This window comes from Symsagittifera roscoffensis, chromosome 3 (genome assembly GCF_963678635.1).
Source record: "Symsagittifera roscoffensis chromosome 3, txSymRosc1.1, whole genome shotgun sequence".
Taxonomy (NCBI): Eukaryota; Metazoa; Xenacoelomorpha; order Acoela; family Convolutidae; genus Symsagittifera; species Symsagittifera roscoffensis.
In genome coordinates, this window is record NC_087064.1 from 39,077,291 (window position 1) to 39,101,710 (window position 24,420).

The following is a 24,420-nucleotide window of genomic DNA, read 5'->3' on the forward strand; positions in this document are numbered from 1 at the left end:
CATCAAGTCTCAGATTTTAATAGTTTTCGAGATAGCATGATAATGCAGCTTTTTCTGAATGACTCATACATCCTAAGATGAAGATTAAAACTCTTTTTTAGTTGTTTTTTGATTCCAATTAATTTTTTTCTTCCTAATCAAGTCTCAGATTTTAATAGTTTTCGAGATAGCATGATGATGTAGCTTTTTCTGAATGACTCATACATCCTAACTAAGATATAGATTGAAACTCTTTTTTAGTTGTTTTTTTGATTTTAAACAACTTTTGTCTTCATCAAGTCTCAGATTCTAATAGTTTCCAACATAGCATAATGATATAGCTTTTTCTGAATGACTCATACATCCTAAGATGAAGATTGAAATTCTTTTTTGGTTGTTTTTTGATTCCAAACAACTTTTGTCTTCCTAATCAAGTCTCAGATTTTAATAGTTTTTGAGATAGCATGATGATGTAGCTTTTTCTGAATGACTCATACATCCTAAGATATAGATTGAAACTCTTTTTTAGTTGTTTTTTTTATTCTAAACAAATTTTGTCTTCATCAAGTCTCAGATTCTAATAGTTTCCAACATATCATGATGATGTAGCTTTTTCTGAATGACTCATACATCCTAAGATATAGATTGAAACTCTTTTTTAGTTGTTTTTTTTATTCTAAACAAATTTTGTCTTCCTAATCAAGCCTCAGATTTCAATAATTTCCTGGATGTCATGATAATGTAGCTTCTTCAGGATGACTCATACATCCTAAGATGAAGATTGAAATTCTTTTTTAGTTGTTTTTTGATTCCAAACAACTTTTGTCTTCCAAATCAAGTCTCAGATTTTAATAGTTTTCGAGATAGCATGATGATGTAGCTTTTTCTGAATGACTCATACATCCTAACTAAGATATAGATTGAAACTCTTTTTTAGTCGTTTTTTGATTCTAAACAACTTTTGTCTTCATCAAGTCTCAGATTTTAATAGTTTTCGAGATAGCATGATGATGTAGCTTTTTCTGAATGACTCATACATCCTAAGATGAAGATTAAAACTCTTTTTTAGTTGTTTTTTGATTCCAATTAATTTTTTTCTTCCTAATCAAGTCTCAGATTTTAATAGTTTTCGAGATAGCATGATGATGTAGCTTTTTCTGAATGACTCATACATCCTAACTAAGATATAGCTTGAAACTCTTTTTTAGTTGTTTTTTTGATTTTAAACAACTTTTGTCTTCATCAAGTCTCAGATTCTAATAGTTTCCAACATAGCATGATGATGTAGCTTTTTCTGAATGACTCATACATCCTAAGATGAAGATTGAAACTCTTTTTTAGTTGTTTTTTGATTCTAAACAACTTTTGTCTTCCTAATCAAGTCTCAGATTTTAATAGTTTGCGAAATAGCATGATGATGTAGCTTTTTCTGGATGACTCATACATCCTATGATGAAGAATAAAATTTTTCAGAAATTAATTTTTGAATCTAAACAATTTTTGTTCCATAATCAATTCTCAAAATTTGATATTTTCCGAGATTGCAGGATAAAGTCGCTTTTTCTGGATGACTCTTACATTCTTTTTGATGATGTGGATAGAAAAAATTTTGGTTGTTTTTTGATTGTAAACATCTTTCTTCTTCATAATCAAGTCTCAAAAGTCCACAGTTTCCGAGGTAGCATGATGATGTAGCTTTTTCTGGATGACTGATATATCTTATGCTGAAGATAAAAAACTTTTTCAGTTGCTTTTAATTCCAAACTATTTTTGACTTCAGAATTATGTATCAAAAACCGATTGTTTCCGAGATAGCCTGATGACGTAGCTTTTTCTGGATGACTCAAACTTCCTATAATGAAGATAGGTTTTTTTAGTTGTTTTTTGATTCTAAACATCTTTTTTATTCATGATCAAGTCTCACAGGTCAACCTTTTCCGAGATTGCATGATGATGTAGCTTTTTCTGAATGACTCATACATCCTAAGATGAAGATTGAAACTCTTTTTTAGTTGTTTTTTGATTCTAAACAACTTTTGTCTTCCTAATCAAGTCTCAGATTCTAATAGTTTCCAACATATCATGATGATGTAGCTTTTTCTGAATGACTCATACATCCTAAGATATAGATTGAAACTCTTTTTTAGTTGTTTTTTTTATTCTAAACAACTTTTGTCTTCCTAATCAAGTCTCAGATTCTAATAGTTTCCAACATATCATGATGATGTAGCTTTTTCTGAATGACTCATACATCCTAAGATATAGATTGAAACTCTTTTTTAGTTGTTTTTTTTATTCTAAACAAATTTTGTCTTCCTAATCAAGCCTCAGATTTCAATAATTTCCTGGATGTCATGATAATGTAGCTTCTTCAGGATGACTCATACATCCTAAGATGAAGATTGAAATTCTTTTTTAGTTGTTTTTTGATTCCAAACAACTTTTGTCTTCCTAATCAAGTCTCAGATTTTAATAGTTTCCGAGATTGCATGATGATGTAGCTTTTTCTGAATGACTCATACATCCTAAGATGAAGATTGAAACTCTTTTTTAGTTGTTTTTTGATTCTAAACAACTTTTGTCTTCCTAATCAAGTCTCAGATTCTAATAGTTTCCAACATATCATGATGATGTAGCTTTTTCTGAATGACTCATACATCCTAAGATATAGATTGAAACTCTTTTTTAGTTGTTTTTTTTATTCTAAACAACTTTTGTCTTCCTAATCAAGTCTCAGATTCTAATAGTTTCCAACATATCATGATGATGTAGCTTTTTCTGAATGACTCATACATCCTAAGATATAGATTGAAACTCTTTTTTAGTTGTTTTTTTTATTCTAAACAAATTTTGTCTTCCTAATCAAGCCTCAGATTTCAATAATTTCCTGGATGTCATGATAATGTAGCTTCTTCTGAATGACTCATACATCCTAAGATGAAGATTGAAACTCTTTTTTAGTTGTTTTTTGATTCTAAACAACTTTTGTCTTCCTAATCAAGTCTCAGATTCTAATAGTTTCCAACATATCATGATGATGTAGCTTTTTCTGAATGACTCATACATCCTAAGATATAGATTGAAACTCTTTTTTAGTTGTTTTTTGATTCTAAACAACTTTTGTCTTCCTAATCAAGTCTCAGATTCTAATAGTTTCCAACATATCATGATGATGTAGCTTTTTCTGAATGACTCATACATCCTAAGATATAGATTGAAACTCTTTTTTAGTTGTTTTTTTTATTCTAAACAAATTTTGTCTTCCTAATCAAGCCTCAGATTTCAATAATTTCCTGGATGTCATGATAATGTAGCTTCTTCAGGATGACTCATACATCCTAAGATGAAGATTGAAATTCTTTTTTAGTTGTTTTTTGATTCCAAACAACTTTTGTCTTCCTAATCAAGTCTCAGATTTTAATAGTTTTCGAGATAGCATGATGATGTAGCTTTTTCCGAATGACTTATACATCCTAAGATGAAGATTGAAATTCTCTTTTAGTTGTTTTTTGATTTCAAACAATTTTTGTCTTCCAAATCAAGTCTCAGATTTTAATAGTTTTCGAGATAGCATGATGATGTAGCTTTTTCTGAATGACTCATACATCCTAACTAAGATATAGATTGAAACTCTTTTTTAGTCGTTTTTTGATTCTAAACAACTTTTGTCTTCATCAAGTCTCAGATTTTAATAGTTTTCGAGATAGCATGATGATGTAGCTTTTTCTGAATGACTCATACATCCTAAGATGAAGATTAAAACTCTTTTTTAGTTGTTTTTTGATTCCAATTAATTTTTTTCTTCCTAATCAAGTCTCAGATTTTAATAGTTTTCGAGATAGCATGATGATGTAGCTTTTTCTGAATGACTCATACATCCTAACTAAGATATAGCTTGAAACTCTTTTTTTGTTGTTTTTTTGATTTTAAACAACTTTTGTCTTCATCAAGTCTCAGATTCTAATAGTTTCCAACATAGCATGATGATGTAGCTTTTTCTGAATGACTCATACATCCTAAGATGAAGATTGAAACTCTTTTTTAGTTGTTTTTTGATTCTAAACAACTTTTGTCTTCCTAATCAAGTCTCAGATTTTAATAGTTTGCGAAATAGCATGATGATGTAGCTTTTTCTGGATGACTCATACATCCTATGATGAAGAATAAAATTTTTCAGAAATTAATTTTTGAATCTAAACAATTTTTGTTCCATAATCAATTCTCAAAATTTGATATTTTCCGAGATTGCAGGATAAAGTCGCTTTTTCTGGATGACTCTTACATTCTTTTTGATGATGTGGATAGAAAAAATTTTGGTTGTTTTTTGATTGTAAACATCTTTCTTCTTCATAATCAAGTCTCAAAAGTCCACAGTTTCCGAGGTAGCATGATGATGTAGCTTTTTCTGGATGACTGATATATCTTATGCTGAAGATAAAAAACTTTTTCAGTTGCTTTTAATTCCAAACTATTTTTGACTTCAGAATTATGTATCAAAAACCGATTGTTTCCGAGATAGCCTGATGACGTAGCTTTTTCTGGATGACTCAAACTTCCTATAATGAAGATAGGTTTTTTTAGTTGTTTTTTGATTCTAAACATCTTTTTTATTCATGATCAAGTCTCACAGGTCAACCTTTTCCGAGATTGCATGATGATGTAGCTTTTTCTGAATGACTCATACATCCTAAGATGAAGATTGAAACTCTTTTTTAGTTGTTTTTTGATTCTAAACAACTTTTGTCTTCCTAATCAAGTCTCAGATTCTAATAGTTTCCAACATATCATGATGATGTAGCTTTTTCTGAATGACTCATACATCCTAAGATATAGATTGAAACTCTTTTTTAGTTGTTTTTTTTATTCTAAACAAATTTTGTCTTCCTAATCAAGCCTCAGATTTCAATAATTTCCTGGATGTCATGATAATGTAGCTTCTTCAGGATGACTCATACATCCTAAGATGAAGATTGAAATTCTTTTTTAGTTGTTTTTTGATTCCAAACAACTTTTGTCTTCCTAATCAAGTCTCAGATTTTAATAGTTTTCGAGATAGCATGATGATGTAGCTTTTTCCGAATGACTTATACATCCTAAGATGAAGATTGAAATTCTCTTTTAGTTGTTTTTTGATTTCAAACAATTTTTGTCTACCAAATCAAGTCTCAGATTTTAATAGTTTTCGAGATAGCATGATGATGTAGCTTTTTCTGAATGACTCATACATCCTAACTAAGATATAGATTGAAACTCTTTTTTAGTCGTTTTTTGATTCTAAACAACTTTTGTCTTCATCAAGTCTCAGATTTTAATAGTTTTCGAGATAGCATGATGATGTAGCTTTTTCTGAATGACTCATACATCCTAAGATGAAGATTAAAACTCTTTTTTAGTTGTTTTTTGATTCCAATTAATTTTTTTCTTCCTAATCAAGTCTCAGATTTTAATAGTTTTCGAGATAGCATGATGATGTAGCTTTTTCTGAATGACTCATACATCCTAACTAAGATATAGCTTGAAACTCTTTTTTAGTTGTTTTTTTGATTTTAAACAACTTTTGTCTTCATCAAGTCTCAGATTCTAATAGTTTCCAACATAGCATGATGATGTAGCTTTTTCTGAATGACTCATACATCCTAAGATGAAGATTGAAACTCTTTTTTAGTTGTTTTTTGATTCTAAACAACTTTTGTCTTCCTAATCAAGTCTCAGATTTTAATAGTTTGCGAAATAGCATGATGATGTAGCTTTTTCTGGATGACTCATACATCCTATGATGAAGAATAAAATTTTTCAGAAATTAATTTTTGAATCTAAACAATTTTTGTTCCATAATCAATTCTCAAAATTTGATATTTTCCGAGATTGCAGGATAAAGTCGCTTTTTTTGGATGACTCTTACATTCTTTTTGATGATGTGGATAGAAAAAATTTTGGTTGTTTTTTGATTGTAAACATCTTTCTTCTTCATAATCAAGTCTCAAAAGTCCACAGTTTCCGAGGTAGCATGATGATGTAGCTTTTTCTGGATGACTGATATATCTTATGCTGAAGATAAAAAACTTTTTCAGTTGCTTTTAATTCCAAACTATTTTTGACTTCAGAATTATGTATCAAAAACCGATTGTTTCCGAGATAGCCTGATGACGTAGCTTTTTCTGGATGACTCAAACTTCCTATAATGAAGATAGGTTTTTTTAGTTGTTTTTTGATTCTAAACATCTTTTTTATTCATGATCAAGTCTCACAGGTCAACCTTTTCCGAGATTGCATGATGATGTAGCTTTTTCTGGATGACTCTTACATCCTATGATGAAGATTTTCAAAAAAATTTAGTTTTTTTTATACTAAACAATTTTTGCCTTACTAATCAAGTCTCAGATTTCAAAAGTTTTCGAGATAGCATGATGAAGTAGCTTCTTCTGGATAACTCATTCACCCTATGATTCGGATATTTTTTTCAGTTGTTTTTTGATTCCAAACAACTTCTGTCTTCATAATTGAGTCTCAAAAATTGATAGTTTCCAAGATGTCATGATGATGTAGCTTTTTCTGGATGACTCGTACATCCTATGATGAAGATTGAAAATCTTTTTAAAATTTTTTTTCGATTATAAACAACTGTCTTCATAATCGAGTCTCAAAAGTCGACACCAAGGTCAATACCGTTTCAACTGCTTCGTGATTCGGCCTGACCCCGTGTTTATTTACTAGACGACCCAGATGCTTGATTGAGTCTCTCAGGATTTCGCACTTGGAATTTTCGCATTTCAGACCGGCCTGTTTCATGCAAGTAAAGACCTCGTCTAGTCTCTCTATATGGTCCTCCAGCGTTGGTGTCGCAATCATCACGTCATCAACGTAACACATTATCAGGTTGCCATACTTCCCATACCCACGGGGACTTCGACGGTTCAATCATGTCGTATTTCTTTAACATTTCAAAATCTTTCCGGCATGCTTCCGACTTGTGTCGGGTCATTCACCTAGCTCCCGCCCTATGAGGTACCGAAGCCTCTTCTATGTCTATCTCATGTTCTACGAAATTACAGCTTCCTACATCAGCCTTGTGCTTCAAAAAAACGTCTGCGTTCCGATTCAACGCAACTCTGTGCGAGTCCAGCTCCTTATCCGATATTTTGCCTTTTAGTTGCTCTATCTCAGGTAGGACTGGCTTGTTCGATGCTAATTCTGTTTATGTTTGTCTCTCAGGAAAATCTGTTTCCGATTTCATTGGAAACAACATTTTAAAAGACTTCAATTCAATTATCCTCTTTACAATACATTCTTGGTTGGCGTGTAAAGGACATTCAGTTACATTATATCTCTTAAAATTCTCCAAACTTTGAAACTCTGTGCTCAGAGGCAATGCGTAATCAAGTTTCTTCCCTCGTTGTATCGTCACCGTTGTTGCCTATGTGTTCAACAACACACTCACACTGAGTGAGTGAAAAGCTCCTTCCTAAAATAGCTGAGCTCTTACTGTTTGGGTTGGGGACCACACACACCTGTCTGTTGTTACTAAGCTCATTCAAGTTCTTCATCCTAAACGTCGCTATTACAGCTTGACTTGGTTTTAACCTAATCTTCCGATCAAGGAAAATGGCACATTTGATTGGTTTCTTTTCATACTTCCTCTCCGGATCCTTGATCCTTATCAACCCGTCGTTGAGATCAATCATGACATCAAATTTGCGCACGATATCTCGTCATAGGATGAAATGGTCGAACTCGTCAAGGTTCTCGACGACCAGGAAACTCATCCAGAGATGTCTTCCTCCTAGCTGCAGCGAAATGATGGGAGAACTTCCAGTCACGTATATTGCACCCTGATTAGCGGCTGCCAGTTTGATAATAGTCGGAATCAAATCCGACCTATTGAAGCCCATGTCAGTCCAATTTCTCACAGGCATGACACTGACCACTGCTCCGGTGTCTAATAGTCCGAACCTTAAGCGCTTCTCGACCGATGTAGATCCGGCCTGCTTGGTCACTTGCATCAGTCACGTGAGCTTTCGTGTAAATGTTTATACCGTCCACATTCATCAGAATTTGAAATGGGCCATAGACTTCGATGTAATGTCCATCTAATTTCAGTAGTCTTGGGTCACCTGTTGTGAGTAACGCTCTCACAGCCCTAGAATCCAACTTGGGATCTTTCTGTCTCAGGTAGTCCGCGTAGATGTCCAGGTGTACAACTATGATTTCGGACGGTTCGGTCAAGTTCTTGACCACCTGATGGCCTGCGACTGTTATGATCGACATTAGTTTTGTCCCCTCTCTTGTCATGCCGAAGATCTTTCCCGAAATGACATTCAACTTTAGACCCTGCTTCTGGGGTTCCTCATTGTCCTCTTCTTTCATTTTATCCTGGGATTTCAAGTTCCTCGCGCAGCTCTGTGTTTTCCAATTCTGACCCTTCCCACTGCTCAACCTCTTTCTCGGCCGATTTTTGCTGAACATTCTGTAGAGCGGTCCTTGCCGCTAGATCACAATCTTCTTTGAGCGCACTGGCTGACTCTGTCTCCAGGCTCATGCAATTGCATCATCAGGTAAGGTCTTCGCCTTCTTGGTCGTGAATCTGCCTTGTGTAACCTCCTTCTTCCGCGACTCGGCCTCGTTCATTAGGCGTGCTTGGCTTGCCTTGACCCTGAAAGTGCCTCTTCATGGCGGGGATGCTTCGCGTCCGCCACTGCATCCCAGAATTGAGTGCAATCTGAATTGAAATGTCCTTCCAATTTGCAGAAGAAGCATCTCGGACCATACTTCATTATGAGCCCTCTCACATATTATTCGTGGTCATCGTCGGTTGCATCAATATCGTCAAGAAAGTAACCTATCGCCTTCATCTCTTACTTAAAAGTAGAGCAGGCTGAAACTTGATGGTCCAACGAAACACAATTCGCACATGACCTCATCTTATCCATGTCATCAAGGGATCTATACCAACTGGAATTCGCGTCACTATTCGTTCCGCTATAGTTGCCGTAATTGCTGTAACTATTTTGCGCCCTTAGTTTTAAGAGCAAATACTCACGCGATTTCAAGCGCAAATCATCGGGCGTGGGTACTGAGTCTGCTGACAAAGTGAAGTGTGTGGCTAAAATGGTTTTCAGCTCATCACTTTTTACTCCATCCATGTTTTTTGAGACAATGGCCAAGTTCCGTTCCGAGATCCTCTCATCGGGGTTACTTCTCCTTCTGAGTAGCTCGAGGTCATCCAAAATTTGTCTATGATTTCATCATCTCTTTGACGCTTCTTTTCAAACTTTCAGCAAGATATTAAATATTTTGCGAGCTTTGCCTCGTTCATTAGTCCTTTTCTCCATTACACAGCTCAGGGCCGTACCCTCTAAGTTGCTTGTCAGTGCGCTACATTCCTGTTTCTTGGAGAGCTTCTCCTCTTCAAAGTGTAATTTCGTCGCCTCTATCCAGGTGTCGATTCAGCCATCTGATTCGTCCTTGTACGATTTCGGCTTTTTGAGTGTCCTTCGTGATCTCTCTCCTCTCTCAGTTGACTTCGAGAGTTTGGTGCTGAACGTTTCAAGAGATCTCTTCAAAGGCTCAAACATTGAAGAGTACATCGTCGTGTCCTGCGAGACGGTAGTCAGATCTGGTACTGATCTGACTTGCGGCATTGTCGGTAAACGTAAATCCGATGTCGCATCCGCTTCTGGCGCGTCCGGATTCGTCCAACCCGTCCTCGACGGGGCTGCCTTTGGTCTCTCTATGGTTAGACTCAAAACTCGTTCTTGATCTCAGTTGGGCCCCTGCATAACTGTGGGCTCCGGATCCGTCAGTTGCCTGACGCGAGTCCTCCATTGGAGCGGGAACATTCTCTCGGTTGCTGCCGCTCAAGATCTCATCGTGCTTCTGCATCATACGGTCAGCTTTGGCATCTAATCTTTTCTCCAGGTTAGTCATCGTATGAGCATAGGTGTTGTCATGATCGTTTAATAGTCGTTCGATCTCTCTCCTCATCCTAATGGCTCTTTCCTCTGGCTCCTTGGTTGCTAGAGCCAAGCTCTCCGCAAGGCATTGATTGGTGTTCCGAACCAATTGGGCCTGGTCGCTTCTGGCTTGTGATTTTGCGTCCACCAACTCATCACTTAAACTGTGATGGCCTTGTTGAGACCTTTCTTGAACTCGGTCAATCCTTTTTGTCATGTCCTATCGCAGTTCCTCAAGGCTTGTCATTACACCTGCAAACATGCCACTCATTTCCCTGACCGTACCCAACGTTGGGGTGAGACCCAGAGACGATGACGTCAATTGGGGTTGGAGCCTGGTGCTCGATGATGTACCAACTTTCTGTGTGCCCATCGACATCATCAGACTATCGAATGTCGAGGATGCTCCCATCGTTATCCCATCTGACACTGGTCTCGATAGCGAATTGGACATCGCTTTCTTACTCCTTTACTGTCTCCGAATAGGTGTGAAGTCCATATCCGAGTGCATCAGCCCCGGATGATCATAGACAGGCGACAACCCATCAGTTCGAAGCGACGCAATGCGTTCATCGTACATTGTCTTGAAACCTCTTTTCGCTTTTGAACATGGTTGCTCTTCGCTGGGACGGATGCTCGACATCATCGCGTTCTTGCCCTGCTTGACTAGAGAGGACTGTTCTTTTCTCCGATTATTGCTGTTAGTCTCTGGTCTGGACGTGGCTTTGAACAACAAATCCTCTTCTGCATCAGCCTTGGCACGATCCGAGGTTTTCTGGGGTCTCTCTACCCCTTCCCGTTGCAAGTAGTCACCGGGTTCTTGCTGATCCTCCTGACGCACATGACCTCATCGTATCCATGTCATCACAGGATCTATACCAACTGGAGTTCGCGCCACTATTCGTTCCGCTATAGTTTCCGTAATTGCTGTAATTATTTTGCGCCCTTAGTTTTAAGAGCAAATACTCACGCGATTGCAAGAGCAACTCATCGGGCGTGGGTACTGAGTCTGCTGACAAAGTGAAGTGTGTGGCTAAAATGGTTTTCAGTTCATCACTTTTTATTCCATCCATGTTTTTTGAGGCAATGGCCAAGTTCCGTTCCGAGATCCTCTCATCGGGGTTACTTCTCCTTCTGAGTAGCTCGAGGTCATCCAAAATTTTGTCTATAAATTCATCATCTCTTTGATGCTTCTTTTTAAACTTTACCATGGCGCGATGTCCCTGCAACCCGAGCAGAAACGATTCAGCAAGATATGAAATATTTTGCGAGCTTTGCCTCGTTCATTAGTCCTTTTCTCCATTACACAGCTCAGGGCCGTACCCTCTAAGTTGCTTGTCAGTGCGCTACATTCCTGTTTCTTAGAGAGCTTCTCCTCTTCAAAGTGTAATTTCGTCGCCTCTATCCAGGTGTCGATTCAGCCATCTGATTCGTCCTTGTACGATTTCGGCTTTTTGAGTGTCTTTCGTGATCTCTCTCCTCTCTCAGTTGACTTCGAGAGTTTGGTGCTGAACGTTTCAAGAGATTTGTTCAAAGGCTCAAACATTGAAGAGTACATCGTCTTGTCCTGCGAGACGGTAGTCGGATCTGGTACTGATCTGACTTGCGGCATTGTCGGTAAACGTAAATCCGATGTCGCATCCGCTTCTGGCGCGTCCGGATTCGTCCAACCCGTCCTCGACGGGGCTGCCTTTGGTCTCTCTATGGTTAGACTCAAAACTCGTTCTTGATCTCAGTTGGTCCCCTGCATAACTGTGGGCTCCGGATCCGTCAGTTGCCTGACGCGAGTCCTCCATTGGAGCGGGAACATTCTCTCGGTTGCTGCCGCTCAAGATCTCATCGTGCTTCTGCATCATACGGTCAGCTTTGGCATCTAATCTTTTCTCCAGGTTAGTCATCATTTGAGCATAGGTGTTGTCATGATCGTTTAATAGTCGTTCGATCTCTCTCCTCATCCTAATGGATCTTTCCTCTGGCTCCTTGGTTGCTAGAGCCAAGCTCTCCGCAAGGCATTGATTGGTGTTCCGAACCAATTGGGCCTGGTCGCTTCTGGCTTGTGATTTTGCGTCCACCAACTCATCACTTAAACTGTGATGGCCTTGTTGAGACCTTTCTTGAACTCGGTCAATCCTTTTTGTCATGTCCTATCGCAGTTCCTCAAGGCTTGTCATTACACCTGCAAACATGCCACTCATTTCCCTGACCGTACCCAACGTTGGGGTGAGACCCAGAGACGATGACGTCAATTGGGGTTGGAGCCTGGTGCTCGATGATGTACCAACTTTCTGTGTGCCCGTCGACATCATCAGACTATCGAATGTCTAGGATGCTCCCATCGTTATCCCATCTGACACTGGTCTCGATAGCGAATTGGACATCGCTTTCTTACTCCTTTACTGTCTCCGAATAGGTGTGAAGTCCATATCCGAGTGCATCAGCCCCGAATGATCATAGACAGGCGACAACCCATCAGTTCGAAGCGACGCAATGCGTTCATCGTACATTGTCTTGAAACCTCTTTTCGCTTTTGAACATGGTTGCTCTTCCCTGGGACGGATGCTCGACATCATCGCGTTCTTGCCCTGCTTGACTAGAGAGGACTGTTCTTTTCTCCGATTATTGCTCTTGGTCTCTGGTCTGGACGTGGCTTTGAACAACAAATCCTCTTCTGCATCAGCCTTGGCACGATCCGAGGTTTTCTGGGGTCTCTCTACCCCTTCCCGTTGCAAGTAGTCACCGGGCTCTTGCGGATCCTCCTGATGGTGGTGGTCGGGTCGAATTAGCGTTTGTTCCCCTTCCTCGAAGATTTTCGTTGGTGTCACTAGCCGCTCCGGCCTCGGCGTTTCGCCCTTCAGACCATCTAGATTCTTCTCACTTCTTAGTTTCATTGTGCTCACTGAAAAATCACTATGACCTTGACTCGCTGCTTCACTAGCAAAAACTTCGGAGATGCTACTAGTCGAAGATTGGGTGCGCCGCGGTCTAAACCTCCGCGTGCTTCATGTGAGCAGCACCGGAATCTTATTTTTTTCTCATAATGAGTCTCTCCGCTGCATGTTTTGTGATAAGCGAGGTCCTTGTATATCCAAAAACATGTTCTTGACGACAATGCACAAGTCCCCAAAAAAAATGCTTAAGCCTGCTTATTCAATTTCTTCAATATATAAAGAATTCAAAAATCTCCTAGAGATGCTAATAGTGACTCGGCTAAAATTCAACACAGGGTTTGTCCTGTGTTGAGTTACTATTGCCCCACTCTTATACGTAGTATAATAGTATCACAAAATTTCAAAAGATAAAATAAAATATCAACACACCCTATAGGGGACAGCGACCTCTCGCTTCGGTATCACTTTACCGCCACAGATGTCGGAAATCACTGCCTCACTTGAAATTAACCAATTCTTTAAAAAGCAGCAGTGATGGTTTCAAATAACAGACGAATAAAACTTTATCTTAAAGAAAAATTCTTACCTCAATTGGAACACTCCAAACGAACGAAGCCCAGGACAATGTCTTCTCACGTGAGTGTGTCTTGCTTAATACACTCACCGAGGCCTTCTCTTATGTGTCCCGCGATTGCTCGAGCTGTCATATTGAGTAGATCAAGGCAACCTCCGTTCGAAAACATCTAGAGTCTAAGAAAAAGCTCTCCCACACTCCACACTCGGACACTTCCAAGTGCACGAGAGTATGGAACAACTTTCTCTTCTCAAGTGAGTGTGTCTTGCTTTATACACTCACCGAGGCCTTCTTTCATGTGTTCTCGGATTGCTCGAGCCTTCCTATTAGGTAGCTCAAGGCAACCACACAACCAAAATCACAATCGAAAAATTTTTGTTGGAATAATTCTGATGAACCCGATTTAGAATCGAAAGTTGATCGCAAATCTCCGGGTCAATTGGGCTGGTATATCCCTAATACATACGTCTCGTGAGGTGGTTGACCTTCTACTTAGACCTTAAAAAGCTTATCGAATGATGTTTAATTTGTCCCGGAGGGTCCCTCCAAATTTTCACTAGGGAGGGTTGTTAAAGGGCTTTAGTCACTTCGGAGGATTGTTAGGACACTTAGCTTACTCCGGAGGGTTACCTCACAGGGTACCTTAAGCACCTAAGTTACTTCGGAGGATCCCCCTAAATTCACTAAGGAGGGTCAAAAATAGGATAAAAACGTGGTTTTATAAAAAAAAACTCTGCCGCTCGGAGGGATCCCTAAAAGTTGGACCTTCCGAACCAAGAAATTTTAAAAAAATTTTCATTCCCGAGTTTATCAACCTATAAACGGTTGGGGCTCAAAAAAATGGTCGCAAACGTCGACTTACGGTACCAAATTTATTCCAATCGTTTTGTTAGTCTGAGAAATCAACAAAAACGCGTTTGCTAAATTGGCCTTTTGTCCCTACCTATATAGGTTCTCAGAGTGTTTTCCGCAATTCTTGCTGAAATTGCTTCAAATACATGGAACAAGCGTAGTAGCTCTGTACATTACTGGAATAATATAAAAAAACCAGACCAAAATTGTTTTGGAAACAAAAATTTGGTCAAAATCTATCAAATTTGGACTCTCCGATCCTTCCTTTTCCGGTCATTAGGTCTCTAGTTCTATCCCCTGACCTATTCGGAGGCTGACTCAAAAAATGTTCTAGCAGCCTAGCGCGTTATGCAAGCAGACTCCTAACGTAAAAATGTTTATTGCTCTTAGTCTAAGAACTCAAAAACTCGATCCTCAAAACTTATTGACGAAATTCGAAAAATTACAAAAATTTTGATCGAAAATTTTAATTTCGCCAATTTTACTACGTCTTTTCCGCGCGGTTTCTCTACTTAGGGGGCTCTGACTACGAGGCAGCTCATTGTGTAGGATCTCCTTGCAATTCGAAAAAATTTAGATATCCAAAATTTCTGGGGTTAACAGTTTGGTCGAAAATCAGTATTTTTCGACAAAATTGGGGTGTTTCTTGGGTCTAAATGGGAGATAAGTAATATCTGATGAGGATAAAAACATATTCGTAGTCGTTAATCAATTTTACTATACCCTGCTTTGCACCAAAGTACCCGAATTAAGACCGTTAACTCGGATATTCGCAATCGATGGAGGGTGCAATCGGACCGCGCCAATTGTGCCCCCACCACTTAAGTCTTAGTGAAATAGTACCCAAACGATAGTAAAATTGTGTTAACGATACCCAAAATTCGTTGTGGATGTTGTCTCTGTTGCCTCTTGTTGAGCCTGGAACATGTCTGTCAGCTTGCCACTCTATTCTCCGGTCAATGCAAAACTGTCATTAATGTGCTTGAATACTCAAACAATACTGAAGGGAGGGTACCCAATCCACCACCAAAACACTCGATCTTTCGATCAAAACGATATAAATCAATCTGAAACAACAACAAACAGGAAGGTCAGATCACATCCCGTCCTGAAACAATATATAAACTGTCATCTTATGTTTTTTTTTTTACTGTTTTTGGTCTTTTCGGGGTTTACTACTGTTTTTTTTTTACTTTTTTGTTTTCAAGCTAATTTATTTTTGCTTTTTCTTGGTTATACGCTGTTTTTGTTTGGTTTTACACTTTCTCTTTAATTGTTTTCGGTCCAAGGGTCTGTGGATAAGCGAGCTCTAGACCTCTCACCTGACCCTCCGGCCCTCGGAAATGTCGGTCTTAACTAACTTAAAAAGTTAAATAGTACCAGACGGAGAGTCGGTACCTTCCGCCTAATACAAAATAGGACATTAAGGCATCTAGCTACGGTATAATCGCGGAGCGGACTGTTCGTCGCTGAAACGTTTGCTGATCATCATGGTCTTCACCTTTAACAGGCCCACCCAGGAGCGCCATAAAAACGTCTATGTAACATTCGCCCAAAAACTAAATAGTGACGGAGCATTGAAAAAGCACCTATTGACGACTAGCTGGTGTCAGTTACCTAAAATCTATCCGTTTTTCACCGTCTAGACCTAGCCAGTTGATTTTCTGTTCTGCTTAGGGCTAAGTAAAAAGTTACCATTATTAGGCCATCAGTCACACGACATTTGATCAGCTGTCATTACATACAAAGATAACCACAAATTTGGGTCTCCGATCCCCACACTACGGGATTATCATTAAAAACACGGCTCGGATACCATATTTTACAAGGTTTTTAGTGACTGTTATATACCAAATCCATTGGAGATGGATTGACTCTTTCCTCTTTCTAGCTACTCATGCTCTGAAATACAATAAAAAAATTGGAGTTAATTCAGCTATTCAGGGCATCACAGCAGCTAAAAAGGGTGTATTATAGTCTACTAAGTCGCTGGGCACCGGGCCTCCACTCTCTCTCAGATATAACTCCCTTATCTTCTCGATCTCGTGGCGCGGGAGGGTACTGTCCGCTCAGGATGCCACACTGGACCTTCCTTCCGCATGGTTTCCTTAAGATAGGCGTCTTATTGTGTCTTGTTACCCTGATAAGACGCTTCGTATTTCTAGCGTTTCTGCTAACTGTTTTTTGTTTTGTCAATTCGGTCTCTTTTTTTTCTGATTTTCATGCCAATTATGCCCGTTTTTGCTTTAATCACAAATAGACCGTAGAGAACCGAAACTTCGAAAACTAAAAAATTCAGAACATTCTGACCCTCCTTTTTACTGATAATCGATTGATAAGGCCTTTATCGTCATTTTTTCAGTACCGCGGCAGGTTTGACTGTGCCAATCCGTGGGAACGGCACACCAAGACCCTTCCGGATTCTTGAATCCGACCGATGAGCTTCCTTTTTGCCGACCAGGAAGGGTAGCAAAATCCTCCCATTAGCCTTTCTGATTCTTGGGAACTGCAGCTGCACAATTGTTAGAGTTCGGAATGTGTGACTTTTGACCAGAATGTACAAAAATGCTAAGTCGGAATTCGAACTTCATTTTTTTTAATGCATCTGACCGAAAAGGTTGACAATTTTAACGAATTAGTGGTCTTAATTGTGCATTTTAACGACTGAAGAAGGGTTCAAATCGTTCGAAAAAAAAGACACGTAACAATTTCGCACACTTTGAGAACCGCAAGTACAGAAAAACAGTATTCTCAACAAGAACAACAATAAAATTAGACACAGAAGAGTCAGACGAGAAATACGAACGATAATAACATTATTGTGACGACAACCATTCCGAGTTGTAGCGATTGTGACTCTCCAATCGTTACAACCCGAATCCTGAAAATTAGGCAGGGTGTTAGAACGGCGTGTCCAGCCTTTCCGAAAGAAATGAGACCGTTAATTACCCGGAGTCCAGAATCCGAAGAAGTCTCGGGAGAAGAACTCAAACTGTGTTTTATAAACTTTTAGCTTCCTGGAGATGTCCTGAGTTGAATTCAATTAACATCTAAAATCAATTTTAGACAATGAGAAGCTAGGAGTTAAGGGAAAGGGTTGATCCATCTTCGATGGAGATGATGATTTTTATCTACTGAACAAAAACAATATTGATATCAAAAATATGTAGTAGCCCTGATTTTAGGAGTGACTCAGTCATGGGCTCACTATTTCTGCATGTAAGTAAGTTAATTAGAGCGTTCTGTCGAAGCCGGAAACAGTAACATTTTCGTCGACCCGATGTTAGAAAGACCAGCAAAAGAACTGGCCTTGGCAGAGACGGTGAAAAGCATGTAGATCCGTGTTTAAACGCTGGACAATCGTTTTATAACCTAGCTTTATTTTCCTATATGTACTTCCGGGCGAATGTTACATAGATGTTTTATGGCGCTCCTGTGTGTTATTTTTTTTATTTTCATGACCGGCAGAACCGTTAACGAGCACTCCGCGTCGAGCGGATGCTCAAAATGACGCCCTAACCATCGGTAAGGAACGGTAGTTAGGAACGAGGAAGCCTTCCGGATTCCCGAAAATAGCTTTTTAACCTAGTTAAGACCGAATTATCACGTACCAGGAAGATTGGGGCGATTGGTCTTCCCGTCGTTCCCCGAGAAATTTGTGACCAAAAACGTTTAAAGATATACAGAAAACCAAAAAAAAGTCGTATAGTACCTAAGAAAAAACAAAAAACAATTAAATAATCGAAAAACCAAAAACAGTTAAAAAAATATAAAAAATCAGTAGAAATCATCCCCCAGACCAGATGTGATCCGACCCTCCCGTTTGTTGTTGTTAGATATTTTGTTGTTACAGGCATTTTTATCAGTCAGGATTGTTACCCGTTTGTGGCCCGTTTGTGGCCCGTTTGTTGTGCTTGTACTGTAGGGATATTTGAGTAATTAACCACGTTAATGCTACTTTGCGCCCAAACCGCAACGTTCTCGGGATTAGAGCAGAAGACTAATCCTGCAAGCAGTTCAGAAGCAACAAGAAGGGGCTCAAGGGCAACAACAATCGACTGTTGGGTATTGTTAACAAGTTTTGTTTCCCTTTTGGTACAAAAATTAAGATAAAAATCTGTGGGGGGCTCGACAGTGACTGCACTGATGTGACCCTCCACCGAATTGCGAATTTCCGAGTTAAGCACCTTAATTCGGATATTGAAAAATCCCGGAGAGGTATAATCTTACAAGTATTACAATTTATACAGCCTATATTAATACTCCTATACCGTTTTCAGCGCAGACCGGTTTTTAATGTCAAAATAGCGATGTTTTGATGCCCCACAAATCGCAATTTTTGAGATGTCGATATTTTTTGAAACGGAAAAAAGCGATAAATTAGTGAGTTACCTCGTAACAAAAATAGTTATAGGGTGGAACCGGTTAAGTTCAGTTCCGAATTGGTTGGGACTAATTGCCGAATTTTCTTGATTTTTGAAAAAACGAAACGCTACAAAATAAGAAAAGTTTACAGTAAAGAGTTAGGACAGTAAAAATTGTTGTTCGGACAACGTAAACTAGACAGGTTTTAAAGCCCATTTGCCAAAAACCATCCGGGTTACAGTGAAATCGGACTTAACGTTTTTGATTTAGTGGATTCATCAATCCGAAAGGGTCCAAATAGCATTGTTTTTTTAGACAAATTTTTTCATCTTGAACGTTTTAGATCGGGTTTTTTGCATTGAACTGTAAAACCTTACGCCTTTTTAGCTCGAATCAGAAGTTTTTAGGTCAAAAAGATAAAAATAGCGAAAAAATTAGGCGGAAGCTAAAAGAGAGAAAATTTTTGATTCATAGAAAAAATACGATTTGGTTAATAACTTTGGAACTACTGGACAGATCCAGTTGATCTTGGTCCAATTGATCAAAAATTAGGTGAGCTTACTCATAGAGCTTTCAAACATTCAAAAAAGTAAGCGCAAAAACTTTTTGCAAAATTTACCAATTTGGAAGGTAGACCCTTCACGTTTTGAAAATTTTTTTTTGAAAAGCTCTGACACCCCTACCAAAGCGTAGTAACGGCTGAATAAGGCAATTTTACGCTGATCTAGACAAAAAGGGAGGGCTAAGGAACCAAGAAAACCATATTCGAATCAAGACTAAGCTAGTCATAAGACCCTTCACAGTTGAGTAGAATAGTAAAATAAGAGGCTGAACTACAATCCGTAAGGGCCTAGGGACGGAAAATACACCCTTCCTAGTTAATTCCTACAGCATAAAAGCATCGATGAACGTATCCGGAAGGGTCTCGGTTGAGATTTTAAAAGGCCCGGAAAAGTTTTTTTACAAACCGGGAGGGGTCCTATTTTTGCCAATCCGGAGGGGTCCTATTTTTGCCAATCCAGAGGGGTCCTAATTTTGCCAACCCGGAAGGGTCCTATTTTGCCAATCCGGGGGGGTTCTAGTTTTGCCAATCCGGAGAGGTCCCAGTTTTCCCATTCAGGAAGTGTCCTATTTTCATCAATCCGGAAGGGTCCTATTTTTGTCAAAACATAGGTAGACAAAAAGAAAAATGAAGAGTAAAGAATATTAGGTTATTAGGTGTCAGGCTAGAAACCAGTGACTGCTCTGGTAACTTCCCTTTTAAAAAGACCAGAGTTAAACAAAACAGGTCTAGAACCGGATATTTGCGACACTAAGTCTAAATTGAATAAGAGTTTGTCACTGACTTGTGTGGATTAAAATCCAATTCATTTTTTGGAAAAGTGACTGCCTTGAGGATTTTAGTAGGTCTAGCTCGGGCAACCCGAAGGCAGATAGGTAACACAGGACTCGGTGGGTGCAATAGACACCCACTTGAGAAAATACTGAACTCAAGTTTTGTTTGTTTGTTGCGGCACCGAACAGGGAAAGCTCTTTCTTTAGAAACAAGTTCGACTTATGTTTTGCGAATAACTAAAGTACAAAACACATTTGTTTTTCTTGAAAATATTTTTATTTTCCTTCGTTTTTGGTTTTAAATCAATAATATCTGCACTTGATTGGGTAGTGAGTACACTATTTTTTAAATATTTTGATATCATCAGACTGTGCTAGCTTCATATCTTACAACTAAGAATCGATCATTAAGAATAAAATGTTTACACGCTGTACTGTGATAAAATACAAGGATCGTGGTCACTATTTAAGTGAAACTTTTGAAATTTATTGCGTTGTGTCATTATTATCAGTAGTCAAACAATAAGATCATTAGCAATCGAAGCAGCAAGAAGTGATAAATCGAAAATGAGTACGGACAAGTCAAGGATACCTAAATTAAGTGATAGCTTTAAGAAATTTATACCAGAGAAAAAAAGAAAAGCAATGAACAACCCTTTTGAGGAAAAAATCGCACGAACCCGGATCGACAAAGGCGAAAAGTTTCAGATGGAATGGTTGAAACCAGGAGTCAAAAATCCTCAGAAGGACAAAAGGCAATGTTAGAAGTATAGGTCCATCCGGACCCTGCCATAGATGAGAGTCGGGCGGGACATGGATCAAAAGGGAGTGGAAACAGAAGATTGGCAAGTGAATCTACTCAGGTAGAACAAGGCCAAGATTTTGCCACTCCCACCGGGACTCTAGACCGGGAAAAGATGTCGGAACTGTCCGACATCTCTACTGAAAACGTGGCGACTACAAGATCACCGACTGACAACACTATGATGCATGGTGTGACGGAGAAACCAGCAAAGTCCTCCTCGTTTTCAGAAAGAGTGAAGAATACTTTGAGAAACTTCTTTTCATTTACCATGGGAACGGGTACAGGCAATGAAGCAGAAACCCAGAAAGAGGAGGAGGACGATGACGAACAGGATGACTTTGGATCTCAAACAAGCCTCGGTAGTTCGACTCAGGTTAATGATTCAAACACCATTGAAGAGAATGGCTCTACGGACCGATTTGGTGTGGTCAGGACAAAAAGCAAGACCACAAATGGATCAAACCAGTCAAGAATCTTTGTGACCATGACGCGTTCGGAAGTGCGACCTGGGAAGAACAGAAATGCAGGTCCATGTAACCCACCAGCGGATCCAGAAGCGGACCCAGAAGCGGATTATGAGGAGAGGTTGATGCAGAGAATTAAGACTCGAGTCTCGACCAGCACCAAGCTGCCTGGAACCGATAGGATGACACCACCTTTTGTGACGCCACAAGTTGAGAACGGAGCATCAAGCGAAGAAGCTTTGACCAACATAGTGAACAGCATAGGGGAACAAAACGAACAGATGTCCTTGACTGAGTGAATAAGAGAGGGCAGTCCACGTCGAGAGAGAGAGCCTGCGAGAAGAGATCAACTGCAACAGACAAGAAGTTAGCAGAAGCGAAAAACGCTTGAAGGAGAGAACGGATGAACACTTGGCCAAAAATTTGGGGCCAATGACGAGGGAAGCTGAGCAAAGAGAGTTATGGTTGAGAGATGACATGGAGAAGTTGAGAGTTTAGCAAGAGCAGACTCTTGGGACTCTTGACACGAAGATAGATGCGATGATGGAGAGGCGATTTCAGGCTATCATGGATAGGTTGGATGGGCTACTAGGAAACAGGAGTGGATCGAAGAATGGGGAAACAAACTCAGTAGAACCCTGCAGGAAGCCGAGAGTGAACTTCAATGAGCAACCCAATAGAAGAAAGACATTTGGATCCACTAGAGGAAGGGGCCTTTCATCCAGATATGCCATAGGAGACAACAGGCCACGGGGCCCAAATATCAGAGGAAGTTCAACTGGCAACAGACCGGCCTCAAACGAACGATCGACGCAAGACACACATGCGACAGGAAGATGTGATTCCATGAACTGGAATCAAGCTAATCAAGGAAGAAATTATTCCAGAGAATCGAACAGGAGGGAGAACCCAGAGCCTCTATCACGCGGCAACGATGCTCAAGCGGGGCATTCAATGGGTGCGACATCAATGGCCACAGCCTTTGAACCTTCGAACAGGTCCTTGGTAACTTTCGTCACGAGGTTATCTAGAACCAGTGAACGCAGTGAAAAGTCAAGAAGGGGATTTAAGAAACCAAGACGCTATAAAGACAAATCTGATGGCTGTATTGATATCTGGATAGATGTTAAGACAAGAATGCAGTGCGCTCACCAGCAACTTGGAGGGGACAGCCCTAAACTGCGTGATGGCCAAAAGCAATACCAGTGGGACACAGCTGAGAAAATCGTTGAAATCTTGTTGAATCGTTTTGGCTACGGATTACAAGGACGCCAAGCGATGATGAATCGGAGGTAACGTAAAGACGAGACAATAAACCACAATAAACAAATTTTTAGATGATTTTGGGATGCTTAGAAGGCGTAGTCAACCAGATGAGTCAAACAATAGGATGAGCCTAGCAGTAGCCTCAAAATTTATCAACGGTGCGAAGAGTGACGAGCTTTAAACGATGTTGGCGACACATTACACACCGCTTTCAACCAATGCGCCTACACCAGAGGAATTGAGAGTTCAGTCAAAGTAGTATCTCCTACTAAAGCCTCGAATGAGATCTGGCTATTACAAAAACAATTATGGCAATTTTAAAAATGGACCAGCAAACCAAGGTAACAACTGGTACAAACCTAGGGGCGATATGGACAAGAGACGCTCTTGTGCAAATTGCAGTTCCACGGACCATCATGTGTCAGCATGCCCAACCTACAAACAGGGCATGAAAGCAATATGCTTCAGCCTCAAAGATGAAGATGCCACAGAAGTCGATCATGAGGATTTCATGAGGGGAGTGATGGCGAAATTTGGCTCAAGGTGTTTCCTTTGTAACTTGGAGGGTCATTTTATATCGGAGTGTCCACAGTTTTGGAATGTTGTGGCGGTTATCAAGCATCTAAGGCATGAGGAAGCTTTATCGGGTGTGAAAGCCAGCAAGGCGCGCCTGTTGAGGGAAGCGGAGGCACGCAGAAAGAGAAACCGCAAGAGCTGGCAACCAAGAAGATGCAGGCAGTAACGGAAGGGATACGTGAATCGGAACCGGTGACTGCGGTAGGCGATTTCAAAATCGACTTTAAGGCAGCAGCAAGAGATGCCTTATACAGAGTCCAGTAGGAATTGGCGACGAAGGAGATCGAACAAGAGGTGAAGCTCGAACTAGAGAAAGAGAAAATTCAGGAAAAGTTAGACGCCTTCGAGGCGTCGGAAATTGAAGAAAGGAAAGCACCAAGCAGTTTGAGCATGAAACTAAAAGTGATCTCTGGGCAGACATTCGGCATGGTACCACAAGGAAGCAGAATACAGTCAATATTTTCAGTTGCGGGGCATCAGGTGATCAGGAACCTACGTGAACCCTCAGAATTCACTACCATGCATTTAAACACATATGCAGGTTATCTGAGACAGGTAGAGCCACGCACTGAGTCAAGGGTTGTGCGAGCCTTGTTGAAAACGGGTGGCCCTCGAATCAAGAAAATCCATGGGCGCTATGTGGAAGTCTATGGACAGTATCAGGTGATGTTGAACGTTCACGGGATCAGTATCTACACTAGGACCTACGTCACAACAGATATCGAACAAATGGGGCAGATCTGTTTGGGTCAGGAAGAACTAAAGGTCCGTAGAATCGGCCATGATGCCATGGTGACCGAGTACACATAGGGTACGAGGCAGATGTGACTGCACATCTGCTAGACACCAATGGGAAGAAAATTGGAGTAACAGGACTACTGGATACAGGAGCTGTGGTAAGCGTGATCCCAATAAAGACATGGGAAAGTGGGCTTCACCAGGTAAGATCTAAATCCAACGAACCTCAGATTCGCGGCCGCCAACCGCGGAGCAATCTACGTGACCGGAAGAACACCAATGACAGTCCTTCACATGGGAGGACGCAATATTTGGATGAGCTTCCTGGTGGTTGAGAACTTGGGCCGTGATTTCGTCAGGAACTTTGGCGCGATGATTGACTTGAGCAACGGCCTAATAAAGGTTAGAAATCCGGACCGGAAGTATTTTAAGAGACCAATTAATAGAATAATAACAGATTAAAACAAGGTGCCAATTTTTTTAGGTAGAAAGGTAAAACTACAGCGGGGACAAGCTGTAATTGCAATTTTTAGGATGAGAAACTTAAATTCGTTAAGTAATGGTAAACATGTTTGTCTAGTACCCAATCCAAATAGTCAAAGCTCGGTGATTTTAGGCCGAAATTTTC

General features: G+C 39.8%; 1 protein-coding gene across 1 annotated transcript in view; it reads left to right on the forward strand.

Moving 5' to 3' along the window:
- Positions 1-24,420, forward strand: part of LOC134842169 (transmembrane 9 superfamily member 1-like) — a 482,475-nt gene that overhangs the window by 210,574 nt on the left and 247,481 nt on the right. The gene's annotated exons all lie outside the window — the stretch shown is intronic.